Source organism: Drosophila takahashii, chromosome 3L (genome assembly GCF_030179915.1).
Source record: "Drosophila takahashii strain IR98-3 E-12201 chromosome 3L, DtakHiC1v2, whole genome shotgun sequence".
Lineage (NCBI taxonomy): Eukaryota > Metazoa > Arthropoda > Insecta > Diptera > Drosophilidae > Drosophila > Drosophila takahashii.
The window spans coordinates 17166964-17176067 of record NC_091680.1 but is presented as its reverse complement, the minus strand read 5'-3'; the positions used below and the strand labels follow the sequence as shown (position 1 = coordinate 17176067).

At 37.8% G+C, this 9104-nt stretch overlaps 1 long non-coding RNA gene across 1 annotated transcript; it reads left to right on the top strand.

Moving 5' to 3' along the window:
* Positions 1 to 5743: 5743 nt before the first annotated feature.
* On the top strand, positions 5744 to 6673 carry LOC138913156 (uncharacterized). The gene is made up of 3 exons (XR_011418787.1): positions 5744 to 5805; positions 5897 to 6136; positions 6190 to 6673. It is a non-coding gene; the product is annotated as an uncharacterized lncRNA (long non-coding RNA).
* The last annotated feature ends 2431 nt before the right edge of the window (positions 6674 to 9104 follow it).

Below are 9104 nucleotides of genomic sequence, written 5' to 3'. Positions count from 1 at the left end.
CAACTGATATTATAATATTTAGACTTGACTTTCACAAAGCGTACAGCTTCCATAAAAATTCAAAAGCATTCGCTTGAAAATGTGCACAAAGCATTAAACCGCAATCAATATTAATTAAGCAAAAAATCATTTGTCTTATCAATAATATTGCCTTGCATTTGCATTTGCAGCTGCTGCATCGTTAGATGAAACAATAGAATTCGACGGCTGACTTCCTCATTGACCCCGCAATTTGAACTCGAAACACGTGCTTATCAATTTTGCATGGTAGTCAGGCAATGACACATTTTGCAAAAAAAAAGGACATAAATTAATACAAAAAAGACCACAGCAGGCATTACCAATTTACAACATTTATTCATTATAATTTTCTATTTATTTTAATTGATGACTTAATGGCAAAAAGCTCAGGCGCTCTGTTGTCACAACTGCAATTGCAATCATTATGACAAAGTCAACAATGAGGTTCTGCCGCCCTCTCTCCTCGCCAATTGCCGCTGATAAGCGTTTTCCATAATTGAGCCAGCTGAAAACTAACCAGCAAAACAATAAATCAACGATGAGTATTTTGCGGGCAAAAAGTGCGGCATATATTGTTTTAAGGGGAAAATTGTAATTATTTAATCGATAAAGTGGGGGGATAAAATGGTTGAAATTAATTTGGATTATTTTATACAAAAGTAATAGTAAATTAATATAACTTCTACTCAATTTAATTAATATATTTAGTTTACTCTGACTTAAAAAATGTGTATTATAATTTCATAAAAAAATCTTTTTATAAAGCATCAATAAACACATTTTTTAATAATACGTTTAAAACACCTCTTATCTGGTGATTGATTCATTTAAATTTAAAGGGGAAGTGGTTTTGTATTTGTTTTTTTATTTGAAATTAGTTAATGATGTTTATCCTTACAAAAAGATGTTCATATGAATTTATAAATATTTTTTTTATAAAAATAAGCATTTAAAAGGGACAATTATAGAAGGGCAGAGCTTGCCTCTTTCTCATATTTTGCCCATTAATTTTCCCACTTTAGTTGACCAGCTGGATTTTCCCTCTCTTTCTGCTTAGAAAGCCTTCTAAATTTAGCATTAAACCCGCACAAATTTGCAATGAGCAATTAAATTCTGCGTGTTGTGGAGGCCTGGTATTTATAAAACCCACAGCCCAACAGCACAGCTCCCTGAATTTAAGCCACAAATAAAGGTGGATCCATTTCCAGCCACCCAAAGCGGCAGGCGGGGGAAAAGCAGGGAAAACAAGGAAAACAGGACCCGTCGATGACTGATGAGGGGAAAACAGGGACAGTGCGGTCTGCCTGGAATGGACAGCGATGGTTGAAGATGAGGAGCGAAGGGTGAAATTCAATTACATGTTTGTGGCATGCCGCAATGCTCAATAATGCAGTTAATATTGACAGCAACATTGGAGAATGGAAAATGGGTGGTAGAGAAGTCAGGTTGTCTCTCTGTGCTTCCCTGGCAAACACACGGTCTGCTGCATCTAATTCAATTTTCAAAACCCGAAAATTCTGTTGACCCAACTGCGTTGAAGGGTTGATCTGATCATCAACCCCCTCCCAAAAAACCCCCCTCCGAAAGTCCCGCCCACAAAGTGTTTATAAGTTTTTGGCTATTTGACTGCCTGTTTGTGTTGCTGTTGTTGTGGCTGTGGTCCGAAATGGAATTTTGTTAGCTAATTGAATTTCAGTTGCAACTCATTTGCCATGCACAGTCTAAAGGAGTGGGAAGTGGGGGCTTTCGGTTTGGCTTTTGGCCATTTAATTGCTGTTTTAATTTTACCAAACAACACCAGCACCCGTTTTGGCACAAAAAAGGCAACGAATCGCTTTTGGGACAAAGAGTTTTGGTGCGTTGTTGCTTTTGCTATCGATCAAGTTGGAGCCAGAAAATAAAACAACTACAACACACATTATGTTGATTAATGCAACAAAAACTCCCACAGAGCAAATTAAAAAAAAGAAAACAAGGAAACCAAAAAGGTTGGATACAAGAAAGCAAGTTGGTTGAGGTAGAATATACATTTTAAATACCCTTTGAGAATATAAAAAAAACCTAAATAAAACATTTAATTTTTTGTATACTTTCTTTGAATATTACCAGCTAATTTCATATTTACCTTGAAAAAGGGTATAGGAGGGTATAAGAAAGCGACTTGTATTTTAAAAAATTGTATATAATTTATTAATATGATTGCGCAATTTTTATTTAAGTCTTTGTATTTAATTCGAAAAATAAATTTTGGCAAGCTCCTCATTAGTTTTAGTTTTAGATTTTAAACTTTTACATTTCTTGAAAAACAGATTTTACAAAATCATTACCTCATATAATCTTAAACCAGGCTGAAATAAAAATATGTAGTAAAAAATTGATTTAAATACGCGTGACATGCGCCTGACTTTTGCACTCTGCGCGCGCCGCCATAAAAACAAACCGAAGTAGGAAAAAAAAAATAAAATAAATCGCAATAGAGGCAACAAAACCGCAACTGCCCCGCCCCCTTTGTTCCCTCTCTATAAACCCAGTTCCCTCCTTATCCTCACAGACTTTCAGTCAGCACAGAGCTTAGCACAGTTTGCGTTTCGGGCACACACAACTCACTCGCATCGTGTGATTATTTTGGATTTTATATTATATATATATATATGCACTGAGCAAAATACTGGGAAGTGAAAAATTTAAAATTAAAACTAAGTACTTTAAAAAGCGAATACTCCATTTTCATAGATTGGTTTACATTATAAATGTAACATTACTTCAATAGGTTTGGTACTAATTACAAATAATAAATAAATAAAATTTAATAAATAGATATAAATAACCAAAGAAACAGTTTTCTAAATATGTTATACATTTCTTATAGAGTTATTTGATTTTTGTTTTTAAGTTTTAATTATTATAATTTACATTTAATTTGGTTTTTGTAACTAATTGATTTCCTATTTGCATAGCATTTTCTCCCTGTGCTTTTGTATATTTATTCAGAGTTTTATTTTTTTCCTCAGCTGAGCCTGAGCGCATGATTCATGCTGTGATTTCCTGAAAAAAAAACACAACAACAAAAAAGCAAAAATCTTTGCCGCAGCTTTAGACGCGAAGTCAGCCTCAGCTTTTGCCAACAACAAACAAAATTGACGTGACTATGACATGACGCGATGGTTGTTGTTGGTTCAGTTGTTGTTGTTGTTGTTGGTGCTGCCCGCTTGGGCATTATTATTTGCAATTGCCGTTTGCTGGCTTTGCCCGTTCTAGTTGCTATTGCTGATTGCCATTGTCTGCCGAAAAAGCCGCAAACTCCAGCGGAAAAAAGGAGAAAAATAAATGTATAAAAAATGTGAAAAAAGAGCTGGCACAGCTTCGTCCAGCAGCAACACAAACAACAGCAGCAACAGCAACACGAGCAACAACAATCGCTCCGTCTACGTCTCTTTTTGATTGTGTTGCTCGCTTTGATTGAAGCCTTTCACTCCATGCAAGGCAATTGTCGTTGATGTTGCTGCTTTTCGTTTTGTAGTTTTATTATTGAAATTACCAGCAGCAGCAGAAACAACAACAACAAAATCAACAACACCACAGTCAGTTCTTTAGCTACTAAACATAACTTAACGTCTATGAAACAATTAACGAAATGCTGAAGCAACAACAGCAACTGAAATTGATGTCAATATAATGGCAAAATAATGGCATAGCTTCACTATATCTTTCCGACTACACCGGACCATCGATCGGTGGGGAAGAACACTAAACAAAAAAATTATTGCAATATTGCTTTGTTTAAAAATATGACATACTTAGGTATAAACACATAAAACGATTTTTTAGATTTTTTGTATGCTTTCAGTAAGCTGGAATGTAAAAATGTAGTTATTTTTAATAATTTAATGTATTACCCTGAAATTCATTAAAATTGTTTTCGTAATTACAACAAATTATTTCAAACGTTTTCAGTTTTTGGGCGGTAGATAATCTTTAGCATCTTAAGCGATTGTGGGCGTTAGAGTGGGAGTGGCACATTCGCAGTACAAACTGCTGCTGAATCTGAAAGTATGGGATATAAATCTATAACCCCAACTCTTTAGCTCTTAGGGCGGACGGACGGACGGACAGACAGACAGACGTACAGACTGTCGGACAGACGGACGGAAAGACGGACGGACAGACGGACTGAAAGACGGACGGACAGAAGGACGGACAGACGGACGGACAAACGGACGGAAAGACGGACGGACAGACAGACGGACGAAGAGACTCAGCTAGTGATCATTTATGCCCAAGTAAGGAAATGTAACTTAGTTAAAGATTTGTTCCACGTTAGTAGGGTATTTCAGGAAGCATTTTGGTTGACCTAAAATTATTTAGTTTTCGCTCAGTGTACGAGTATTGATGACGCTGATTGCTGACTTGGCCGACACGTTGCTGGTCTTTGACGTTTTCAAAATGATTGCAACGAATTACAGACAACAGCCACAGCGGAGAGCCGAGCAAAACCTTTCATAAAAACAATGCCAATGCTGACATCGAATCAATGTAACTACCAAGCTAAGTTAAGACTCCACTCCACTCGACTCTACTCCAATCCAATCGGCAATCCACTCCAATCGACTCCAACTCGACTTGGCCGAAAGGAAGGAGAGAAAAACAGACGGCACATTAAACATGCATCCTGTCTGTGCCAAGGTTGCCGCATTTGCCGCTCTGCAACTCTGCAACTTGACTGAAAAAGCCAACCTCAGAGAGATATACTTTGCCACCAACGCCGACGCGAAGAAGCAGGTGTTACCCACAATTACTTTGCACACGGCGGCTGCTCCCTCGCAGATGAAGACAAAACAAAAAAACAGAAAAAGGCCAACTCCAACACCGGCAACAACAGCATGTTGCTGCTGCGCCAGTTGTTGTTTACAACTAGACAGCCTCTAAAGCTAGACTCTGAGTTTCTACCCTGGCGGATGCTGGCGCATATTAAGCGCAAACTATTAAAAATAAATCATGGCACAGTATCAAGATCGGGCAACGACGAAGACCCGGTCTGGGATGTTGCATGTGCTGCATGTTGCCGCTTGTATGTCGCTGCATGTTGCTGCTGTTGTGGCCAAGCGCCGTGCGGCGCTTTTGCATGCCACTGCTGACCACACGGGAAAAAAAATATAGTCCAGTTTGATATTGACTTACGATTCATCCACATTATCTGAAATGATTAAAAAAAAAATAAATTAATATTTAAAAAATTAATACATTAGTAAATATTTATCAAATAGAATAGAACCAATCTTCAAATTAGGATGGTACCTAAAATACCATAAATCTCGGTTTTCCGTCCTAAGAATATTAAAACTCCTGATGAAGCCGAAGGTCTCACTCAAAATAACCGAATAAAACCGAAATATACACTTTTTATACAATAAATAGTGTATTCAAAAATGTAGAATTTTATTTTGATTTTAATACCAAGGATAGCGAGCCAATATTTAAATTTAGAACTTAACAAAATAATATTTTAAAGTACGAGGTATTGTATTGTATTGTGTCGAAAAATTGTTTGTTGTTAAAATGGGAAAATATTTTTTGTTATATTTATGAATTATATATAAACTTTCCGAACAGATCAATTTAATCAAATATCTTGTTAAAATGGGAAAATATTTTTTGTTATATTTATGAAATATATATAAACTTTCCGAACAGAAGAATGTAATCAAATATCTTGTCATAGAAGCCCAGATTTTTAAGCCTTTCACCCCAAGATGAAACTAAAATTTCTTGGCAAATCAAATTAAGGTGTGTAATATTTTGTGTCAGAATATTTCAATTTGTCGTTGTTTTAAGCTCTATATTTATTGTGAGTGTACTGACCACTGTCCAACTTTAGCAGCGGAGACTGCGGGCTGGTTGGTTAAACTCCTACATAAGAGTTGCCAATAATGTCATTGTGCTGCAACTGCCATGCCAAAAGACAGCCAGCGATGCCCTGGGCGGACTATGTGGAGCAGTTGTTAAAGGACAAACAAAGGGACAAATGATTGTTGCTGCCGTTGCAGCGACATAAACATGTGGCAGGTCGTACACTTGAAAAAATTCGAAATTATTTTTAAAACAAAGCTTTTGAACGGTGAGATTTATTTTCTAGAGTTATACTTTATTTAAGATTTATTTTTACCTCAGCTTATTTCAAGATTGCCGGGGGAGCTAAGAATTTAGATAGTTAAAGCGTATGATGGTAGGGGACACATGTTGTCGGTAGTTCGCGCTAATGTTGCTGTCGGGAAGAGCCAGATATTGCAGCCAGCCCTGGACTGATAAGTAAATCATTGCACTGTTCAGTGCACCGAAGGGTTGCACCTAGATTCGTGTTGCTCCTAGCCATGATAAATAAACACAGAGCACATGTTGCACATGTCGCTGCCGTAATAGCAATAATGGTTACCAACAATCGCAGAGGAAGCGATCGGATCTTTAGTTGGGAACTTATTATAGATAGATACACCAACTGCTGCTCATTATGTTCATGAGTCTGTAGCGCAGAAAACATAGAGTACGATAAGCCCATAGATACATTATACATTTAGGCTCAATTCAACATTATAATAAAAAAACGTATATGTTTATTGCCAAATTTATGGTTCAAACCTAACAGCTTCATATTTTATCATATCAGTTACTCCATCAAAATTATAAAAATACTATTTTAAAATATTTTTTGAACGCTTAATCTTTATTCATATCAAAATGATCTTCTAAAATATAAATTGATCTGTTCGAAAATATCATTTTTATATGCCAAATTTCTCACTGATATTATAATACCCTCGGGTAAAACCAATAAAAGTTAGTTAGTAATCGCGGTGGAAGTGATCGTATCTTTGGTTGGGAACTTATGCTCATTATGACTCTGGCCTCGCTGGCGCAGCCCGGATATTAGTGTCACATGCAACAGATTTGGCTGGGAGCAACATGTTGCTGCTGTAGCGGTTGCTGCTGCCGCTGCCGCCGTTGCATATCCGGCTGGGCTGCCCACAACAATTGCGCGGCATTTAACTGCCAAATCAGCGTTACTTATTGCCAATACGTATACGTAGCATGTTGGCCAGCAACAACAATCGTCCATTTCTGCACGGCAGCAACATGCAACAAGAGTTGCTACCGTGCCTTAGACATTTCGCTGGACAGAACAAAAAAAAATTTATGGTTTCCCTATTACGGCTTTGACATGTATTGGTGGAATTATTTTTAGATTTATTGATTACGCGTTCGTCGTTCGTCGCTCGTCGCTCTGTTGCTGTTGCTGCTGCCCGTAATCGCTTGGCTCTATTAAAAACAACAAAACGTTTATGCCCCTGCCTTTTGGCACGGATGTGTGGGCCCAAGTCAGCGGCCAGTCAAGACCGAGCACGGCAGGAACAACGATTGCTGCAGCTGATGTTGCTGCTGCTGTGGCTGTTGCTGTCGCTAATGTTGCTGCTGCGTGGTCGCTACTGTGGGCCACTTAGTTTGCTGCATCCAGCCGATCGTCTGACAGCAGTTTAATATTGAAAACGTTGATCGGGAGGCGCCCTAATGGGGCGAAAAGATTGGATTGGCATGCCAGCGAAGAAAAAATAATACAGACTTTCCAGTACCGGTTCCTGTGGACGACAAACCAGTCAAATTTGTTATTGTCGCTCGCTGATAAGCAGCAAAAGATCTCACATTAGCCGGGCGCACAAAACTGTCGGGGGAAAAGCTTTACAAAATTTTACGATCTCAATTAAATGTCAAATGAAATGCCAGAAAATTGCTATTTATGCGACAAACCCGAGCCAGTGGACAATCACAACAGCAACAATTCGCCGTGCAGGTCCGTCTACGATAATTTCTAGGCAAATAAAATCAAATAGAAATCCAAACAAAAACAGAAAATGCACTTGAAAAATAAGATTTGGGATTGCATTCTGAACTTATTTTAGCTGTATTTTAATTTTAATTTATAAGAATTAAAAGTTATAATTTATTTTCAGATTTTATTCTGATTGCATCTAATAACTTTGTAAGTTTTTTGTTATTCCTTGTTTTTTGAGGATCTTTTATCTATGGATAGATACATTTTCAAAAACTGTATACAATTAACTGTAGTTTTATAATTTTTTTACAACTTTCAGAATAAAGTTAGACTCTATATATTTAGATTTATCTAAGTGTAAAGTGCGGAGTGCTCTGTGGCAAGCCGCCACGTTTAATATCACATTTTGATCATGACAATTTCGTTGCCATGTTTATGCAACTGGCTGCGTTCAATTGACAATCTCTGGATGTCGGTAAGGCGGCTGTGAAATTCGATATTTATGAAGCAGGTTTTGCATTTTATGCTTATCAAAATGGTTCGGTATTAAGTTTCACGCACCACTTGCATGCGGGCCCAGCGAATACATCCCAGTCCCAGTCCCCCGAATCCGAATTCAATCGAAAAAAATGCACCAAATGCATGACAATTAAACGAGTAAGGAGCGCAGGGACAATCCTTAAAATGTTTGCCCCAGCACGATGCGGTGGCAGTGGCATCTCGCGCAGGTTTCTTAAGTTCCCCGGGTCTATGAAGACAAAAGGCCACTGCTGGATGATGGGGTGTGTCCGAGGCACACAATGTTTACTTTACAATTCAATTGAAAGTTATTCAACTCACGAACTACTTAAGACTCGAGTGCCGAGCAAAGGCAAAGCCAAATAAAAATATAGAAAAGGCAAAAGAAGCGACAATGCGACGCTGGGAAAGCGTTTGCAACTGCAACTGCAACGGCAGCCACAACAAACTGCAGTAACGGGCTTATTGCACACGTACGCCGATTGCTGTTGCTGTTGCAGTAGCAACAGTTGTCGCTTGTAAGGTTAAGGCAGCCCCCAGGCTTAACCGATCAGTTCGACTTGGCTCGGTATCTGTGTTGATCATTTGTATGCGACAGATTGCAGGATCACCAGGAAGACTTTATAGGAGGAAATAGGGAAAAAGTATATGTAATAAAATATATTTATATTATATTTTAAGAAAAAATCTTTTTCCACCATGAGGCGGGTTTTTTTTATTTTGCCGTTCAATAAAAATAAAA